Source organism: Anomalospiza imberbis, chromosome 3 (genome assembly GCF_031753505.1).
Source record: "Anomalospiza imberbis isolate Cuckoo-Finch-1a 21T00152 chromosome 3, ASM3175350v1, whole genome shotgun sequence".
Classification (NCBI taxonomy): Eukaryota; Metazoa; Chordata; class Aves; order Passeriformes; family Viduidae; genus Anomalospiza; species Anomalospiza imberbis.
The window spans coordinates 75,530,376-75,551,975 of record NC_089683.1 but is presented as its reverse complement, the minus strand read 5'-3'; the positions used below and the strand labels follow the sequence as shown (position 1 = coordinate 75,551,975).

The 21,600-nt window shown below is 40.7% G+C and overlaps 1 protein-coding gene and 1 long non-coding RNA gene across 2 annotated transcripts in view; both read right to left on the bottom strand.

Annotated features, from left to right (window-relative positions):
- PDE10A (phosphodiesterase 10A) overlaps positions 1-21,600 on the bottom strand; it is a 340,723-nt gene that overhangs the window by 177,922 nt on the left and 141,201 nt on the right. The gene's annotated exons all lie outside the window — the stretch shown is intronic.
- Positions 1-21,600, bottom strand: part of LOC137471136 (uncharacterized) — a 31,285-nt gene that overhangs the window by 4,368 nt on the left and 5,317 nt on the right. The window lies entirely within an intron of this gene.

Genomic DNA, 21,600 nt, shown 5'->3' with positions numbered 1-21,600 from the left:
GATAAAATAGTACCTAAGAGGAGGAAGCAACCTAAACATACTAGTTTTCATATGTTAGCAATAGTGTTTTTGTAAAACACTAAAATACTGTCAGAAAGTAAAGATTAAAGCATACAGCATAAATGTAATGGGTGCCAAATGTCTCTCTCCGGTATTGTTAGAAACTCTGCAATATGTCTGTCACAAATGCCTTCTGGACACTGATTTTCTGCCTTACTGTCGTGCTCCTTCCCCTGCCCCAGTCATCAGTTTTCCCTTGCAGCTCCGTGAATGACAAAACTCAATGAATTCTGAATCACCCCAACACTCATCAAAAAGGTAATTCCCCAAGCAACAATTTGCTTGATGTGGTGATTGCAAACAATATATACGTGGCTGAGGGACAAGGAGCTGCGTGTTACCACCACACAGTTTTGGTCACCAAGGCCAGCTGGGAAAAATATTCCACCTTTTATAAAGTTTAGTTATTTCTCCCCTTGATTTTTTTTTTCCTAAATGAATGTGTTTGAAAAAACAAACACATAAGAAAAAAAAAACTACAAAACCAAAAAAAGTTATTTTAAAACTGTCTGGAATAAAAAAAGTGTAAACATGAAACTAAAGGTGACTTATGCATGCAGACATACAAAGATCCCCAAAATCTCTTGAAATATTAGGTTTTCTTGACCCCATCTTCATGTTCAAGGACCTGCACTTCATATTCACGCTGGGAGATATTTTTGGGACAACTTGATACATCTAAACCTAGATAACATCTTTTTCTGCTCTGTTCCACAAATTGAATCCATTTTAAAATGAGAATTAAAGAAAAAAAATTACTTACTCTTCCAGTACAGCAGCCTCTCTCAGGGGTGGATGGACTAAGAAAACATACTCAGAGGGCAGAGAGGGTACTCCTGGGTTGGGGATAGCACTCTACTCCAAAATTAGGTCTCCTTCTGGCAGCCCATCTTCCACCCCACAGGACAGGAATTCCTCTCTCCTGCCCATCCTCCTCACTCAGTCTCTCAGATGGTATATCTTGCTCTCTGCTAACAGGAAGACCATAATATTTTAGCTAGTTATCCCAGCTGCTAGCAGTTTTCCCTCTCTCTTTATTAAGGCCTGCAATGATGAGGTAAAACTGACAACCCAAATTTGCGCTGCCTACTCCTAATTCTTCACACAGGCAGACAGGCATCGCCACTACCAGGAAACAGGAGTTATTGCTCAGCAACAGGTGATGGAAGTTCTTACACTGTTATTTTTATGTTGGAAAACATCTCTTAGGCATGCCTTCCCTCCATTTCTGCAGGTGTGAGTGTTACTGTAATATTTTTTATCTCCTTATCTTTCAAGTCTTTGTACATGGAGCTTTTCTTTCTTGTCTTTCTGAGCTGTCCCCTTGACAGATTTTGCATGTGAGTTACTAGGAGCTAGTACCTTGTTCCATTTTAACATCTTTATGACTGTGCAGGAATCATGGCTGCAAAGCTGAGTACAATGAAGGTCTCTCCAGAAAGGTCTTACATAAATCCTGTTCCCTGTACCTAGAAAAACCATAATCTTTTCTCACTGGAGCAAGTCCTTGGTCTCCATGGGTTTGAGGTGGGCTCTGGCCCGGGAGATCCAGTTCCCTCCAGACCCACCCAAACTTGTCCACGTGCCAAGCTCTCTACCTTCACCTGCATTCAGCCCCCAAGGGGGTTCCATGTGCTCTCCATTCCCCTACCTCTCAGCCAATGCCAAACTCCTTTTACCTTCCAGTGTCTCTTTACAAGCATATCCCCTTCCCGCTAGCCCATCCTCCTCCTTTTGTTGTCTCCATCTGCTCAGCCTGGCCCTCCCCCATCTCCATTCACTCTCTCTCCATCCCCTTTGTGTTCCCTTCACATGCCTGCTTGCTTTTCATGCTGCCTATGACTGGATTTCTCTTCTTAAACCCCATCTGGCATGCATTCACTCTTTCTTCCCCCCACTTTATTCCCCTTCACAAAATTAACTTCAATAAAACTTAAACAGTGGTCTCGGCCACATTCAGAAAAAAAATGCCTTAAAACTTATTTATATTAATCTGGAAAACTCACTAGTATCAGTCATCTGAGTAAGTTTTTCCAACAAACATGCCAGTCTCACCTCCATTCCCTTTCTCCCCGCTTCCCTCTCACCCCCCTCCATGTTGCCTTTCTCTCTTGTTTGTTCTCCTTTTAGCTTTGACTGGAAGCTTTTCAGGGCATCTTTATCTCCATCAAAAAGTGCTGTGTATGTTGATAAAAGGGAGGATTGAGATGAATGGAACCAAAACATCCTGCTAACTCCAAATGCTACTGAAGATCCTACAGTTAAGCTGTGTTAATAAACACCAGCCAGAAAGGGTGAGTTGAGAAATTACTTAAAACTGCTGTTTTGCTCTCCCAGCTAAAGGCGGCAGAATCCACCAGGAACTTTGGGCAAGCAGAGAAGCCAGGGACAAGAAGGAGAGGTAGGGACAGCTCCTGACCAGCTGTGAACGGGGAAGGAACCAAAAGTCTTGTGATTGAGGCACAACTAACTCTCCTGCCTATTTCTTCAGCAGTACCCAATGGCAAACTGAAACCATACAATTAATGCGTAACAGGTTGGTTGCACCGACATAGTAGCCTAGCATCAAACACAAAAAGGAGCATGTGCTTGCATGCTGGCAGTGCAATGCCGAATTAGCATTTTCAGTAACAGTAAAGGAAAAGCAAAAACATGTCTAAGCAACTTCCTTTGCAGGGTGGAGCATCAAAATCAGTGCAATGGTACGAAAATAGAGTGGAATGGATAACTCAGGAGGCTGCTAATAGCAAGAGAATTCAACTTGAGAATGACAAGACTAACAACTGAGTTATTAATGTCTTAAGACTCAATACAGCACTCCTCGCCCCTTTAGAAAAGGTTTCTCATTTCATGTGCAGGGAGATGTTTCTGCCAAGCAGAGCTCAAATCTTTCTCTGTGCTCTGATGGCTTTCTGGTTGCCTGTAGGGTATTAATGGTTGCAAATAATTTCTATGAAAGGGAAGTCAACCACACTTTGAAAATACATCTTTGGGATGAAAAATTAACAAGCTTTCTTGGTAGTTTCAGTAGGAGAAACACTAGGCTAAATTGTTGCAGGTTTAACTCTCTTTTTTCATTTGGAAGAGCCCTTTCAGCTAGAGTAGGAGAAAATATGACACTACTTCTGAGCCTAAATCTCAGTCTAGGCCTGACACTCTCCAAGCTATTGCTGAGAAGCAGATGGAGTTTCCACCAAAGGGGTGACTTCAGCATCTCAGAATAGACTCCCTGTAATCCAGAAGGAAGTAGCTAGTGACCTGCTGAGCCATTTAGACACTCACAAGTCTAAGGCTGGATGGTATTCATCCAAGGAAGCTGATGGGAGAGCTTGCTAAGTCGCTGTCCATCATTTATTATCAGTTCCTGGCTAACCAGGGAGGTCTTGGACAACTGGAGTTGGCCAATGTGATGCCCATCCACAGGAAGGGCTGTAAGGAGGATCCAGGGAACTACAGGCCTCTCACTGACCCCAGTGCCTACCAGGCTTATGGAACAGATCATCTTGAATGCATTCACATGGCACATACAGGACAAATAAGGGATCAGGCCCAGCCGTCACAGAGGTGGGAAAGGCAGGTCCTGCCTGACCAACCTGATCTCCTTTTATGACCAGAGGACTCATCTAGAGTTTGTGGATGTTGTCTACTTGGACTTAAGCAGATTTTGAGACTGTCTTCCATGGCACTCTTCTGGAAAACCTGGTAGCCCATGGCTCAGACAGGTCCACTCTTTGCTGGGTTAAGAACCGGCTGGATGGACAGGCCCAGAGAGTGGAGGTGAATGGTGCCACATCCAGTTGTCAGATGGTCACCAGTGGTGTTCTCCAGGGCTCAGTACTGGGCCTCAGTCCTGTTCAATATACTTATTAAAGATCTGGACAAGGACATCAAGTATACCCCCGGTGACTTCTTAGCCAAAACCAAGTTGGGAGTTGGGTGAGCTGTGGATCTGCTTTAGGGTAAGTAGGATCTGCAGAAGGATCTGTGCCCCTGTACTTGGCATTGGTGAGGTCACACCTCAGGTTCTGTATACAGTTCTGGGGCCCTCACTTCAGGAGGACAATGAGGTGCTGCAGCAGGCCTAGAGAAAGGAAAAGGAGCTGGTGAAGAGCTAAGATGACTGATACAAAGGAGCTGGTGTAGAGCTCAGATGACTGATACCAGTGAGTTTTCCAGATTAATATAAATATGAGGAATGGCTGAGGGAGCTGAGGTTGTCTAGAAAAGCAGGCTCAGAGGGACCCTACCACTTTTTACAATTGCCTGAAAGGAGGTTGTAGCCAGGGAGGTTTGGCATCTTCTCTCAGGCAACCAGTGACAGGGAGAGAGTACACAGGTCTCAAGCTGTGCCAGGGGAGGTTCAAGTTATACATCAGGAGGAATGTCTTCATGGAAGTGGTTATTAAACACTGAAATGGACTTCCCAGCAAGGTCGTGGAGTCCCCATCCTTGGAGGTGTTCAAGAAATAAATGAATGTGGCATGTAGTGCCATGGTCTAGTTAACAAAATGGTGATCTGTCAAAGGTTGGACTCGATGATCTCAGAGATCTTTTCCAACCTAAATGAAATGATTCTGTAATCTTATTGGCATTTTCATGCTACAGAATTTCTATCATAAAGAGCAACCACAACCTTCCATCTGAAAATAAATTTAACTTTTGATTGATTATCTCTAGCCATTACCATGAGAGGAATTTCAACACCCCTCCTTCCATTTTATTGACCTTCGGTTACTAACTGGTTGTCAAGAACAGGATTTTTTTCATGGAGAAGTTTTAAGAGAGGTTGTAATTAGTCAAAGCATGTGACTGCAAGAAAGTGCTAACACCCATGAAAGCTAATTTTTAAGGACTTATAGAGACTCATGCAGCTTTCTAATAGTACTACAAAATCTATTTAATCAACAGTTCTTCCCAGAGTTTTTATCTCTGCTAAACCAGAACCCCAGGGACAGTCCTGGAGCCTGAGACAGTGATGAAAGCAGACTGTGTTCAGCAACCACTATACATTTCCTAAAAAATCACCAGAATTCTACTGAATTTTTTACTTTCTTTCATTAAGAAGAATATTGAGTTGTATTACTATGAAATAGCAGTTGCCTGAACCTAGCTTTATTTTTTTTCAGACTTCATTTTGACTATGTATTTACCAGTTTACTTGTCAGTGCTTTGAAGGAGGGACAATCTACTGTTCTGCATTCAAGCACTATGACAAACTAGCACAACAGACCTCTGTTCTGGGTTAGTCCAAGGTAATTCTTAAAAAAAATAGCAGCTGGTCGGTACAGGGGACAGAAATTAAAAAAAAATCAATTGACTTTTCTTCACTGGAGTGTAGGAGCAACTTTTGCCCTATGTAAACAGGAGCACAGTGGTCTCCTCCCAGTGTTTACAGTGCCATAGTGACAAGACCTTGGCAAAAGCAATTTTTTTTTGTCAGGGGAATACTAAGCTGCTCACTGAGTCTCCCTGCACATACATGCAGTGTGTACTAATGTCAGGGAACAGGAGTGATTAATGAAAACCTCATCTAAAACACCTTACTACTTTACAATAACAGTCGAAAATGCTGTAGTCATAACACAGTGTTAAGATGTGGTTGATTTAGCCACTGCTGTGAAAGACTACATTTTATTTTGGTGCTTTTTAATAAGAGGGAAGGAAATGCCTCACATTGCTCAGCAATGATTCCTTTGGGCAATTAGGAACAACATCAACAGGCTAGAGGGAGGTTTGCCCAGAAAAAATGAAGGGCACAGGCCAGAAAGCAACAACAGCAGACCCTTGAAGGTTTGGAAGTAACATGAAGGATACCCAGAGGCAAGACCGGTAACATCTTAAATCAGGAAAAACAGCAGTAGCTGCATAAAACCCATGCTGTTTTCTCTTTTCAGGTTTACAAAAGCTTCTGCAAATGAGTAAGCCATGTGAAAATCTTAAAAGGTTACAGATAAGACATGGAGTAAACTCAGCTGTATCTGTGTCACAACCAGCAATATGCTGCATTCCTAACGAGAAGATCCTGGATACATTTTGGAAGGGACTCAAGCTGCCAGGCTCAAAGCCAACACAATCTGTAGGTGGGTGCTGGATGCTTGCCTTGAAATTCTCTCCTTGCCAGCAAACCTATGGAGTAACAACGGCATCAGTTTTGGAGGGAGATTTCCTAGTGTTTAAAGCTTGAAGAGACCACAAGTTGATCTACTGCGGCCTCCTGCCATTAAATTTCACTGCTGCCCTTTCTATTGAGAATAACGATTTTCATTATAATAAAGCAATTGATTCTTCTGTCAATAAAGCTGTCTGCATGCCTCAAGACTATGAGCAGGAAGAAAGACAGAACTCAAGTTTTTGCAACCACAGGTGTGGTACAACCACACATTCCTTGTAGGTGATCCACATACCTATCTTAAGAGAAAATCAAGTTGATTTCCAGGTCTCAGCCAAGTGACCAGGAGAATAATTTTTTCCCCTGGCAGATCCAAATGTGATCAGCAGCTTCACATGGGATATAAGACTATGAGACACTACACAGGTATCTTAAAATGAGAATTCCTTCTACTATGTACTATGAGATCTCTCACCTACAATTCTTTCCTGTCCTTGAGGAGGCAAAAAAAGGTGAAAACCACTCCCAGTATGCATAAATATCATTCCTAACCTCTGTGGGCAGCCAGATGAAGCCCTAGAGCATGAAGCTTTATTTTAACATCAGGATATCTTCCAGAAAGGAAATGGGGGGGAACAACAGGATGGAAAGACAAAGTACAAAAATATGGCACTGTCTCAACTGCAAATAAACCTGCCACTTTCTGCCTCTAGTACACTATGCGGGAAACTTACAGGGTAGGCATTTTTGAAGATCACACTCAGAGGTAAAATTGCATTGTAAACTCCTAATCTCTGATTCTAACCTTGCTTGCCCTTCAAAAAGCAGCAGCAGAAGGAATTTCTATCAAAGTTAAAAGAAGGCAGACTAAGCCCACTGAGATGATAGCATGAGAAATAAAACTAACAGAAACCTGAAAAATGAGACAACAAACTAGGCTCATTGACAAATAACAAAGCAAGCATTAATGTGAAAGTGGGAGATTGAGCCACTTTTTCTGTGTGTGAGGAAACAAATATTAACAATGAGACAACATTTTCAGGTGAACTAACCATTGCAAGGAGAAGAAAAATAAGTCATGAATGAGGGGTAAGCAAGCATATTTTAGGGACAGAGGGAGATCAAGTGCTATGTCAACATGAGTTACCTAAAGATGAAAGATGAAAAACATGACTCATTCATCATTGTGGAAGTATTTTCCAAGTATTTGGAAACAGACCCCATAGTTCCAGCATTTAGCAAATAAAGATTCTAAAAGATAGGCTTACATTATCTTTCTAAAAGACTAATACCTACATTTTTTGAAACCCTCTGAGATATTTATGAGTAGCCAGGGGGTGCACTTGGAATTGTGAAATTTAATTAGTGAGTTACTACAGAATTATGAAGCATAAATCAGGTCAAGTTCATTTTTATACAGTAGCTGTTGGTCTTGATTCAGGCAAGGAACCAACAGATCTGACCTAACAGAACTTCAAGGATATTTGTTTTTTAATCAGGTTCCATGTGGACTGGATTGCCAAACAATTCACTTCATTAATTAACAGCATTTTTAAGAAATGAGCCTGATTCTGTAGCTGCCATGTTAAAAAGCCCATCAGCTGTCACCATTGGGAAAGCTTTTTTATTTAAAAAAATGGGAGCATGGAGCCAGATACCTAAATCTGGAGGGTTTGTTCCCTGCCCTGGAGCTGATGAGGAGCAGACCACCAAGAGGGCTCAATCCTCACCATTAACTGATGACTTACATCAAATACTAGAACTTCACCATCCCTGGCACTGTACTTTCCAGGCAAGGCTCCCCTGGCACTTTCCAAAGGCGGCTGTTACACACAGACAACCAGCGCTGGGAAAGGCTTGGCCACTCTTCTCAAGTCACACAGCATGAGTCTGGGTTTGTTCTGGGGAAGCAGTCATGGTTTCCCCAGTGGGAATGATGAAAATAAATTATCAGTGGGTTTCAACTATGTGCTTGCTTCTATCAAGGTCATGCTGAGTTCTGTTGCTAGTATCATTCCTACTAATGCAGTGGCAGGATTTTTTTCCTCAAATCCCTCCTCTGTTTCTAGCACCTTTCCTTGTAAAAAAAATCTATGTGGTCATGCTCTTATCATCAGAAATACTCCGTGCCTATATTCCCTGTCCTTATCAATCTTTTCACCTCCCTCTACCAGCCTATCCCGGACCTGATGATTTTGGCAGGTTCTGCTTTCCATTCTCTGCTCAAAACAGAACAACGTTAAGGAAGGCTAGCAGCTACTTGATCATTAACAACCATACCGTGCTTTACAAACCCAAGCAAGAGAGTTTCCACATTGTGAGAGTAATGTGGAAGTAGCATCTAATTACAGTGTGCTGTGGTTGTCTGGCATCAAAAATGGTGGGATAAGAAACACCTGATCAAGGCAAGGATTATTTCAGCTTTTCATATGTGTCCATTTGAACCTTTTGTACCAAGTACAGAAAGTCAGAATGAAGTAACTGCTCTCAAAATCACAGCTCTTCCCTTTATTCATTTAATGGAGCAGATGGTGGTTTCTATATGCTTACTTATTCCTCTTTTTTTCTTTTGTCCAAAAACACAGAAAATTTTCTCTTAGAATATTTTATTTTTCTAAAGCCATGGTAATAGTGCTTGAGCTGCAGTCTAAAATTAATCACTCAAGTTTTAAAATCATGTTAAACTTCATGATCCAAAGGAATTTGTCAAAAGCATAAGGCCAGGATATTAGTATATAAACTGAATAAAATTCTACCAAAACAAAAAATCATCCAAACCCAAGAAAATACTGTTATTTTACACTAAGCTGTGAATAACTGAAGCTGATGTCTCTAGTTAAATAGCAGCAAGTATTTATACAAAACCTGGAGGTCAATATGGTTGCACCACGAAGGTACTTGCTGAAAGCAAAATGGCAAAATACCATCCTTGTGGATTTAACAACTTTTGTGTAGTTGTTAAACCACCCAGCCCAGCCTAGTCACTGGGCTATTTCACAAGACAGAGTTTCTGTGATCGTTCTTCCAAAGATGCTCTAGACAACTTGATTTTCTGTTGATGACTATTTTACTTTCTGACTATAAGGCATTGACATGGAGCTCCTCTGTTTGGCTTTGCAAGGTTAAAGGTAACATTTTAAAGTTTTTAAACCTACTTTCTAGCCCCTCCCCCTGAAAATGAAGACTTGAAAATAGTTTGCTTCAGACTAGTTTTGTAATCGGAGGTTATACATTAAACTCAACAAGTAAATGCTAGGCCACAATTAAGTTGGTATTGTCATCTTTAGTCTTTGTAATCACTTCTCTCAAAAGAATGAGAAAATTATAAGCGATAGTCTCTAATTAGAAGCTAGACTCCACATATTACTAAAGGAACACCATTCAAAAGCAACTTCTGCAAAGAATCCCCAAGGTATTGGCATGTGCAACCAGTAGGAGATACCAGAATTATCTCAAAACTATTTAAAAAATCACTTGAGAAACCCTCTTTTTAATGAAGACTTGTGGGGAGACTGTGTTCTATATTTTCAGTTCCTCTGAATATTTTTTCACAGTGAAAACTAAAGGATGTACACTGCAGTTCAGCTTGTAGTGCACAAGCCCATTCAAAGATGGTATTCCCAGTAAGATATGTAAAAGGTGCTTTACGTTTCCCAAAGTCTTCTTAGGGCTCATCCATACCATCCTGTTAAGAGTGGTGGGAAAAGATACTATCCAATGGTTGACCAAACACACACTCACAGGTGAAACAGTATGTAGTAGCTTAGGTAAAAGCAGTGTATTCTGAATTTACAAAGTCACAAGGGATTATCTTCTCTCCATCAGGACATAGAAACTCAACAGTGAGCCAGTGCCAGCAATACAGGCATAGACAATAATAAGAATACTGCTATACTGCCTTATATTGCAGACTTACTCTTTGTAGGAGCTGTGCAGCCTAGATATGGTGAAAACAGGAGCAGCACACACTTGACCTTCTTCTGACTGCCAGCTGTAAGCCTGGGGAAGGAAGCTTAAAGGATGTTTTCCAGTTTTATTCCAGTGTGTATTTTTTGGCTAGTATTTTCATTTCCCCTACACCATCATTTGGTGGTTTCCCCAGCTTCATCAGGGAGAGAGATCATGTTGTAAAGAGTGGCAGGCAGATAACATTTTCATGAGCAATTCAGGTGAAAGTGGCTTCAAAGGCAGAGCACTGACAAGACAGGTTTGATACCTCAGGCCTCAAACTGAATCCAGTTAATGGCTCTGCAAGAGGCTTTCAGCATGATTTAATCCCTCTACTGACACCCTTTAGAACCCAGCTAATGTACTTTTCAGCCTTGTGAGGACAATGTCAGGACTAAGCTGGTAGTGCTACAGACACTCACATTTGATGGGAGGCTTTAGCAACTTCCATAATGAGTGACAGTGGGCAGTACAGTACATGCACTTATCTCTTTATAGGTATGATATTAATAATAAAACTCATTATCGCTTTGCATCCATTCTGAATCTTAAATTATTGATTCTGGATTCCCATAATTTCATTATACAGAGTCTAAACAAGTTCCATGCAGTTTAGTAGTTATAAAAGTATAATCATTAAACACCAGCAGCAAATACTGCAACAAGGAGTGAAAAAAAATCCTCAGAAATCTAAGCTTGCCCATAAAAATGGACAAGCCACCCCATCCCCTCCCCCCCCCTCCAGTCTGGAAACTTCTGGACTTTGTTCTCCCTTTCCAAACTGAATTAAATTGCAAGTGACCTGATTATTTTCTGCCTCTTAACTTTTAATGTTATTTCTCCTTGGCTGGCAATACTCACATCGCAGTCCCAGCAGCGTATCCCACTAAACCAGACAAATAATGCCACCACATCTCCTATTTTGAGAGGATGGTGAGGGCAGTGGGATAACACGGCTGCACACCCCCATGCTCATCACTTCCCTGCTTCCTGGCACACAAGGGATGCAGCCAGCAGAATGCCATCTGCCGGGTCCCTGCAGTGCCAGCCCCTCCTGCTCCATCCCCAAGACACCAGCATCTTGCAAGGAGCCAGTGCTTGCTCTTTTCATCACAGCTAGCTTTTACACCCAGCAAGCCTCCTTTCATGGGCAACTCAGCTTTGGCTTCGTGTCTGGCTCAGAGGAACAGCAAGTCTGGGAACACTTAATGGTTTTGTTTCTTGAAACAAGTCACTATTTAGGGTAATGCACTGCCCCATTTTCCAAACAGTTAAATAAAAGTGAGATATTAAAATATGGTGACTCACCACCTCATAGGACCACTCTACAGAGAAGAAAGTGTCAATGTTGAGCTTTCAGAGTTTTGAGTCCTAGACTTCAAGTTAAAGAAGTTACATTGTCTCTGGTTAGATACATTTCTTTTACTCCTAGTGATTCAATGTGGAGAAAGATTTTTCAGCATATTCAGATCTTTTGTTGAGGATTTGGAATGGCTGGAGCATTAAACAGTCATTTTCTCCAGCTAAGAAAAGCTCCAAAGAAAAACTCCAAAGACAGCCAACAAGACAGAAAGCAGTTTTTGGTGGCCCTCACTACCCAACACCTGACATTCAGAGGCAAGTTTTACCTGCCTGTGCACTCACTATTGGGGTAGCTCAAGCTGAAGGCTTTCTGAAACAAAGAACTTTGCAATAAAATCAAAATTGTAATGATAAAGAGGAACAATAGAAACAAGTCTTGCAATTGAGAGATTTCCTTTCCCCTCCTTTGTTTGAAAGCTAAGTGAGCCTCATCTACTCCCTAAAGGGGCTACAGTATGGTTGGGGGTGTTTTTTGTTTGTTTTTTACATGTAGCTCAAAAGAAAAGGAATAAAAAAGCCTTTTGGGGGGGACATTTTTCCAAAATTTCACTAAATCGATGTTTGCAAACTATCTGAATCAAGTGACAGAGACATAAAAAAAATAAGAAGAAGCTTATTTTCTCCAATGATTTTTTAAAAGCTCTGACATGTTACTACATGAATCTGAAGAAGTTCAAGCCCCTACCTACAGACAGGGTATCTTCAAAGATAGAAGAGGATCTCCATTCTACAGCCCATACACTTGACAGCAACTCCTGCAGAAACAGCCTGCTCAGGGACATTCATCCGAGCACTGCTGCCACCTGGCACTGACTGTTGGGGCAGAGCTCAGCAGGTACAGTGCTGCACAGTCCACCTGGGGAAAAAGCAAGCGATGCACAGTATTTGTCACGGGGAGTTCTAGCCAGCATGGAGAAACACAGTGTTATTACTGCTGCAGTATCCAAAATACAGATACTCATGACCTGTGAACAAAATTATCCCAGGTAATACCAGTACAATATCCTACAAGGTGGGGAAGGAACCACTGTCCTCATCTGAAGACAGGGAAGAAAGCAAATCCCCTGTATAAATATTTATGTATCTTCCCTACTTACTGCTTTCCACCTTGAGGATGCCCAGCTGACTCTAGATGACAATGTGCATTATTTGTGTGTTTGGTATATAAAGAACTTTGTGTTGCCCCTGATATTTGGGTAGAAGCTTCCTATACACATCTCTATGTATCAAAAGACTGGTCCTTCAGTAAAGCACCCTAGCACTAGAAATCATATCTAACACCTACCCAGAATTGGATTGGTCAAATATACCATTGGCTACTACCACATCATCACTACTGGACCAGGACCATATTGAGGAGGGTTAAAACTCTCTCTCTCATGTTCAGTTCAGTGAATTTCATACTAAACTCACTTGCTATTTTTCTTTTAGTTTTACAGAAGTCTTTTCACTGGTTCTGCTCCAAACATTAAGTCCACAGCTCAGGAAGAAATGATAATTTCTTTAAAACAAGACACAAAACTTAGGGTCCAAGGAGCGGTATCATTTAAGAAATTAGAAGGGTGGCATGAAGCAGAATTTTCTTTAGCGCTTGCCCATTACCATACTTAAGTCTACTTCATGTTTATTAACAGCCCACTATGAGAACTACTGGTGAGTTCTATATAATAATTCTGCAGATAAATTAGGCTACCACAGGGGCAGCATGCTAATTGGTTTCATACCCTCATAAACTGGAATAATTTCCCAGTAAAATTGTTCAGAACAAAACCCATGACAAGCCTTGCTCACAGCATATTAGTCTGTCTGCAGATTGAATTACTTCCCTGATATTATTTAAAATTCAGACAAAAAAACTTACAAACAAAAGAATTCTGTGAGAAAATAACCTGTTTTTATGAAGACAGTTAAGTGTGCAATTACTTTTTCCCACTGATGGAACAAAATACAAATCAGCCCTGGGATCACCAGACCATCACATGGGTGAGCAGAGCTCACTCACAGAGGCTGCAGTAGTGTCATACCAAAGGGAAACAGATGGACTTTAGTCTCTTTAATTCAACAGAAAGCAAGCAGATTTTAACCTGTGCGCGAGAGATTTCTGAGCCATTAAGCTGTGGTTCAAATAGGAAAAACACCCAAGGCAACAATAAACAGAAGTTTACAATTAAAAAGGCCAATTGTAAACTGTGCAGGAACTGTTTTTTCATAAGAAAGTACACAGAAATACGATGCCAGGGGCCTGCAGCTGCATGCAATCCTGCAGACACCACGTATACAGCCACATTGCCCAGTGCCTCCTCCATAGATGGAACCAAAACATTTCTGTTATGATGCAGAGTTTTGCTGCAGTTTTAAAGCTGTTTCATGCTTTGAAAATATGGTTCCATTTGCCCCATAAGAAGTAGAACTAGAAAAGCACAGAAGTCTTTTGGCCTTCATCAGTTATGAATCACCCATACGTGACAGGCTGTTACTGGAATCATGACAATGCACTTAATACAACAAACTGGACTCACACTCCACAGAGCAGCCAAGGTTGTTTTCACCCTTTGTGCACAAAGGGACCCTAAAAGTCAGCAGGAATGACACCTGCACTGCAAGTTGGACTTCTGCCTGAAAGACATGCTGAACTAGGATGTGAAGCCATAATTAACTTTTTTACAAGTCCATCTTTTATGCATCATACAGCAGCCAAATTGCATGTGCTTTACACACATGTACTCATCACAGGCATTTTATATTAATATGTGTCTACACTGCTGAATCTAGCAATTTTATTTGTTCTCTTCTATTAATATTTTTTCATATGACACTTTCTCACTTGGTCTCTAGATGCTGATCTCTCTTTGGAGAACTACATTTTATTGTTTATTAGATTTCCCCCATCAACAATAAATGAGGCTCTAGGATGAGCCTCACAGAAAGACACAGATACTGACAGAGCAGACTTTTTACAAGTGTTTCTAAAGGAAGTTAGAATTACAGGCAATCTTTAGTCAAACATCACATACTATGGTTTTGGAGAAAATAAAAATAAAGGAACATTCATGAGAAACAGCTTTTTTGCTAGTAATTCTACTTTACCACAGCCCCTAACTCAACCCAGGACAGTCCTACACAACCACAGCAGAGACAGTGTGGGAAGGGAGGGAACTGACTGTGCCGTTTAGCATTGTATCATGTTAAGTTCTCCTTCCAAGGGTCTCTGCTAACTGGGTAGATTAAACTCTCATTGCACCTCTGCTCCTCTTAGAGCAACATCTTTGCCCAGTAGAGCCCTCCTTGCTGATCTGCCTTTCAACAGAACCAGGAAATTATCATTCACTGTGAAACAACAATCTTGGTACCTTCAGCATTGCTAATAGCCACCTAAGCAATACACATTTGCTAATTGTCCACCTACAAGTGGGTATTATATGATGATGCTACTGTGAACACAAGCATCGTGAATCACAGACCATGAATCCTAGTCTCAAATTGGTTCCACAGCAGCATCAGTTTTCCACTACTCCAGTTATCTCCCACACACTATCCTTCGCTTCTACAATTCAGAGCTATAGACAGTATCTTCTACTGTTTGCATTTTGTGTGGGGAAGGAGAAGGAGCTAGTGAAGAGAGTGCAGAAGGGCAAGTTTTCTCTCTGCTAATTAAGTGCACGAGGTTTGCAATAACAGCAAGGGATGGACATGTGGGTGGAAGGTATGCACTGCCCTCATTTTCCAGATTCTTCCTTTTCTTTGATTTTGTGTCAGCAACGCTGCATGTACATCAGCTTTTGATTTTTATGTCTTTGTGGCTTAGGGCCATCAGGGTTGCTATATACACACAAACATACAACATAGCTGTTTCACAACAAAGATTTTTGTGCATTAATGCTGCAAAAGATTTGCCATCAGAAAGTGTTACTGAAGATGAGAACACTAGTTCTAGAAACAGATTGATACAAAGAAGCGTGATATAAAACACAAAGAGAAGAAAGAATGGGAGCATGAGGAGAAAGGGAATACCAGATTCTTTTGCGGATTAAACAAAAGGACTGCTCAGATGTATTTGTCCAAATTGTTTTCTGATGTAACTTCATAGGCTTCAGAGGAGGATTGAGAATGAAAGTATCTGCTCTTGAAATGTATCATCTGTTCACCAGACTCATGTAGGTGGGCAGGTTACCTTTAAACGATAAATTAGAAATGTTATAAAAAATGAAACTGCTGGATGCAGCTCACTGAAGATCAGTTTGTCTACATCAATCTTATCTTCTCATAAATGAGTCACTAGAAATGGGACTAGAAACTAATTCCAAAAATTCAGGCATGCTTCTAAAAAAATCCAAGAAGTTTATTTAAATAAGTCAGACTTATGCCTGCAGCACAGGGCTGACCTTGCGAATGAGTTAACTTTCCTGTTATGTCACTTATCATAACAAACAGAAGTGACCAGAACCGGGGAGGAGGAACCAAAAGTAGTGAACTCAGTCTCAGATGCACCACCAGAGATGTCACCTCCTCTCATTTGCCTTCATGAGAAAAGGTGCACTAGTCACTGGGTTCTGCTCATTTTTTCTGTTACCCAGGTTCTCTCCTGATTTCCTAGTCCTGAGAAACCTGATTGAGGCTCACAAAGGACTATTTGGATGAGCAAATAGGCACTATAAGGACTGTCACTACAAATTTGTATTTGTTCAAGAGGTCTGTCTTATAGAAGGAAGACCACAGCAAATGTAACAACTTGGGCTACAGAGCCTGAGATTTGGATTGCTTTTCATTTCATTTCCATATTGCATGTGACAATGAAAGGTTGTGACATTCTAAGTGGTTCCAGACTCCATCAGGCTGTCCACAATGAATTAAAACACAATAAAATCCAGATGCTTTCTCAAGTAAACACTTCCTTTCTCAGCAAAGGAAACCAAATGCAAAAGATACTGCTGAAGGTTTTCTTCTAGCATGTTTATTTTATATAAAGGTATCTTATACTTCACTGGCAGTTAAGTGATCTCTGCTTCCAACACAGTGAAGTCCCTGGCATTATTTTCCTGTGTTTCTGGTGATGGAAGCCAAAGCCTTGAGAAAATATCTCGATTACATGAATGCTTTCAATTTCCTTCTAGATATTTAATGAAGGCTACATCTAAAATAACACTGACAAGTTAAATTGGCTTCTAGAATATAGTTTGCAATGAACTGAAGTAAAATAAAAATATTAATTATTGAAAAAAACATAAAAAATCAACCTTTAAAGCACAGAATTTGTGTCCCAAACAAGGAACATGTAATTGTTTACAAGTAAAAGAATAACATAGATATTTTTATTAGCAGACTGAAAGAAGCAAAAATTAATAAACCCACAAAAATCACAAAATAAATTCATTGTGTTAAACCATTGTTGTCATCCTCTAAAACATTGTTCATAACACAGGTAAGGACTTTCAAATGAAGTATTAATATTACCCTTAAGGAGGACTGTGTTCTTGACAAGCACTTCACATATGAGATTCTAACTGCAGTGCCTTGCAGTTTCCTTAAAAATCAAACCCAAACAGTCACCTCCAGGTCCTAGCCTGTACATGAACACAGACCATAGATGCTACCTTTAGTCCTTTCTTTTCTGTTGGGGAGGATACTTCTATTTTCACTGCCCTTTTAGTTCTCCTGGGCTATAATGAAGAAAAAGATGGTGACTATTTGCACAGCCAGTCTCTTTCCTTTAAAGCCCAGCAGCAGAGCAGACAAACACATCCAGCCTTTAGTAGCAACAACAGAGAATCTGTTTGTCAGGAGACAGGGACTTCATTCCTCTTTGCCATACATGTGGCTTTCTATATAGCTGTTGCCACAGCTTCAGCTGTGGCAAAGTGGAAGGCAAGACCACTAGAGCAAATTTATTCTGAAATCATGAAGTTCTTGTAAGGACTGTACAAGGCACTGCTTGATCCAGAAGAAGCTCTGAGAGATTACACAAGTCTATAAGTACTCATCCTCCAATATAAGAATGTGTTTTCAAGCTTAAGATTGCCAGGAAGTTTGTTGTTGTTGTTTTTTTGGTTTTTTTCTCTTTTTGATTCAGGATCTTTTGTTGATATATATCAATCTGCCTAAGGGGAAAACCGACCTCCCTTTATGCCCCTACCAAATCCTATCCCTAATCTTTTCATTTTAAAAGCAACAAGAGATTTCAATAGAAATTGATAAATAGTATCCAACTGTATTTAATATAAAGCATGTACTCATACAACACTCACAGGGTAATCCTGGTAACCAGGCAAAGCTTTCTTTTTTATGGGACTTTTTCCCCTTTTGAAGAAAGAAAAAAGGAAAAAAAAAAAAAAAGAAAAAAAGAAAAAAAAAAAAAAAAAAAAAAAAAAAAAAAAAAAAAAACGACGAAAACCAGCAATAACAAACAAGTGGAACGAGGTAATCCTTGGCAACAACTGAAATTGTGACTGTAGCCATTGCTCCACGCTTTAAGATGTTAGAAGAGCTGAGAATATTTTTGCATGCTAAAACCTGACATCAGAGTCCCATGCTTTTTTCTGATGTAGGTGCCATTGCTCCCACTAAAAGCTGATCACTTCCTCACACCCATCTTACTTTCTCTAGCTTTGGGTAGCGTTTAGACACGTTATCTCCTTCCTTCCATCTCTTTGGGTTCCCAGTAACTCCACTGACACTGGTGGAAGGGTGCTGGATGTTTACCTCTCATGGAGGTAACAGTCTCACTGTGTCTTTAGAGCAAGGAGACTTTCAGATTATTTTAGCTGTTAGATCATGTTAGTTCTGAGAAAAGGGGTTAGCAGTCTACCAAACTGTTGAAAACACAGCCTCAATTTATCACAAGTTCTGATAAAGTAATTTGGAAAGCCTTGAAAAAAATCCTTGAAAGGAAAAAAAGGGGTGAAGCATTCTTTAAAGACGGCTTAGATAGAAAGAATATAAATTTCTTCTGACCAGGCCACTTCAGAGAGATTTACTTGATAAAAGCAACATGTCGATTTACTCAACTCCTTTCCCCTGCTGCCCAAACTGTGAAATGCAGGCAGATGATGCAATCCCGCCGAGAGAGAATAGGAGGGGGGTGGGGGGGGGAGGGGGGAGGTGGCGGGAAATAGAAGAAAAAAGGAAAAAGAAAAAAAAATAAAGCCAGCAAACAGTCAAGAGACTCTCTGACTATTTCACAGAGTAGGATATTGCTGGCATGTCCGAAGTTACATAAGCTGTTCCTGAAGGGACTGCAGGAGCTCCTGAGTTCACCGCACTGCAGGCAGGACTGGAAGCAGGGTGTTCCAGACCCCTCCGTCCCCGGAGCTCAGAGCCCACCCCGACAAGGCTTCCACCCGCCTCCAGCCCAGGCAGCAAAAGCATCCGGAAACAGAGTGACAATCTTAAAAACCAAGCAAAGCTGTCATCACCATTTGTGTTTATTAAAACTGGTATCAAAGCCAACACTGATGAGATTTCTCCTAGCTAAAGATTAGCAGAAAGTCTTTTGTTCCAATGTCTGAATGCATCAAACGTGCTTGCCCTTTCAAAACAAAACACAACAAAACGAGCAGAGGCAGGAATCATAGCCTCTTCTCAAACTGCGTGTGCTCTTTACAATTTCTGTATAATATGTTTTCAGGATTAAATCACTGACATTTACATGAACTCAAAACCACTCTTTCTATTTATAAATGAGATATTAATTATACAATGTTAATTTGCACACAAAATAACATGAAATTAAATCAACAAAATTAAAGCATTAAATGACTTTATAACAAGATGGGTTCTTTTTTTCAGTGTAAGAAATTAATTTAATATAACATATGTATCTATTAGCTACACATACGTGACATGAATTTCCCTGCAAAGTCTGGAAAGGTTTGCTTTAATTCAGTGTGGCTTTGAACTCAACAAAATCTAGGGTATTGCTAAATTCCCCCACTTCTCCCATTCTCATTGTATTGCAACATGAGTCTCATGATATTTAGCCTCTTGGAAAATTTTGCTGTGTTCTGCTTTGAAAGAAACAGCTTAGGACACTGAGTTTTCATTTATATGATTTTAAGTAAAAGCTACATTCATTTTTTATCACCAGAGATTTACTTAAAATTTGTAGTAGCTGGATCCTTTAAAAACCAGAAGATAAACAGGGGGAAATAATCAACCTCCATTAAGAAAAAAATTCTCTATAGTACTAGAATAATTAGGAATTAGGATCCAGATCATCCAGTTATCTTCAATTTCAAGACAAGTACATTTATTTTAAAACTATAGTGTCTTCCTAGGTTTCATCTTGCTTGTCACAGCCAATTAGTCAAGGAAAATGATACACAAGAGCAGTGCATTATGAAAAATCAAGCAGTGGCTATAACAGTATATACACAGAAACATAACAATAAAGATATCAATGATTCCTTCTCACAGCTTCATACACTCATGCAATCTTCCCACTTGGTGGATATCTGAGCTCTGCTGAGCAATGGCTAGATGTACAATACAGCAGCCTGCAGCAGGAAGTGAAGAACTTGGTCAGATGAAAAAGCAAAGGAAAATAAGGTAGAGGGAGCACAGTTCACAGTGGTATTCTTGCCTTAGAGCCTCATGCCAAAAAATCATGACCAAACACACAGGCATGTCCTAGGTCACCCGATAGTACAGTTTAATGCCAGCCATGGTCAAACACTTTTTTTAAGCCTATATCTTCTGACAGAAACAGCCCCGAACCCTCAAAGGTCAAATCAGCAGAGGAGGTGATTCAGGACGGCACTGATACAGATGTTCAAGTTTTACTGCCTGCTTCAGTCCTCTCCAAGTTTCCCCATCATAACTGCTTCCTAAAAATATTTGACATGATGCATGGCACAAAGCTCACACTGATGAAATACCAGCTGAAGCCATGAGATCTAACTTTGCTGAACACATAAACACAGCGGGCTTCAAGTCTGCTCTCTGAACAGACCTAATGACCAACATCCAGGCAGTCTGACTGGTAGGTGGCCCAGGTATCTTGAGGAACACCATTTGTGTTGTACCCTATTCAAGAGGAATCAAATCAACAAACAAAATAAGTAATGGTTCCTCAAGAGAATGTATGGTAGTGGCTGGACTAGGGGAATGTGACTGCTCTACCTGTACTTGATTTAGGCTCTCTATTGCATCAACAGTGTTGTTCAGACATTTCTAACCCTTTTTGAAATGAGTACAACCAGAACTGAACAGCTGGACCTGAAAGCCTACACCTAGATTTCTGAAACGCTTTTCAGATTTGGAAAGATCAGCCCTGCTGAATCCGTCTCCAGACATGGCATAAACATTGTAAATTGCTAGCTACCACCCTGTGACAGAAACATTCATCATATCATCACTTTGCAGCAATTCCAAAAGTTTTTGGCACTGAAATGGCAGACACAACCTTAATTGACCCTGGCCCAACCTCTGCTACCTCTGACAGCACCAGGAATGAAATAGCTTTTGATTGGTGCACTGTCTGACCTGCAAACTTGAAGCAGGAATTCTGTTCCTCTGCAAAGTCAGAGGGCAGAGGGCACTGTGCATCCAGCCCCTGTTCTCTAGCAGTCAGGAAGCTGGTGATGGTGCCAAGGACCTCTGAAGAGGAGATGCTGGCTATACACTTGCTCACCCTCTTTTTGGAGGATAACTAATCCCCTCTCTCTGTTACCTATGTCTTTGAGCTGTGTCACAAAACAGTGAGCAAACCTCTCCAGGATGGACCATATCACTCAGAGAGCACTGCTACGAGCCTGAGTATTTCAGATTCTCCCAAAACCCATGTCAAAACTTAATACTGCCCAAATAAAAAGCCTTGTGTTGTTCCCATAGATTAAGACCTTTCCTACTTTTCAGTCATATTAAGACCAATTCTGATTTAAGCCTCCTCAAATATTGACTACAACCCAGACACCAGATGGTAGCTTCAAGACAGAATACCCTCCAGTTCTGGGGCAGTTCTGAGAACTTTACACCTATTAGTCTACAGCTAATACATGTCTACAGCTGTTCTCAGAAACAAATAAATCTGCCACTGATTGCATTGCTGCCAGCAGGGTGTCACTCATGGACAAACAGAAATTTTGCCCCAAATGTCCTGCCTCTCCCCCTCCCCTTGCACCATTCTA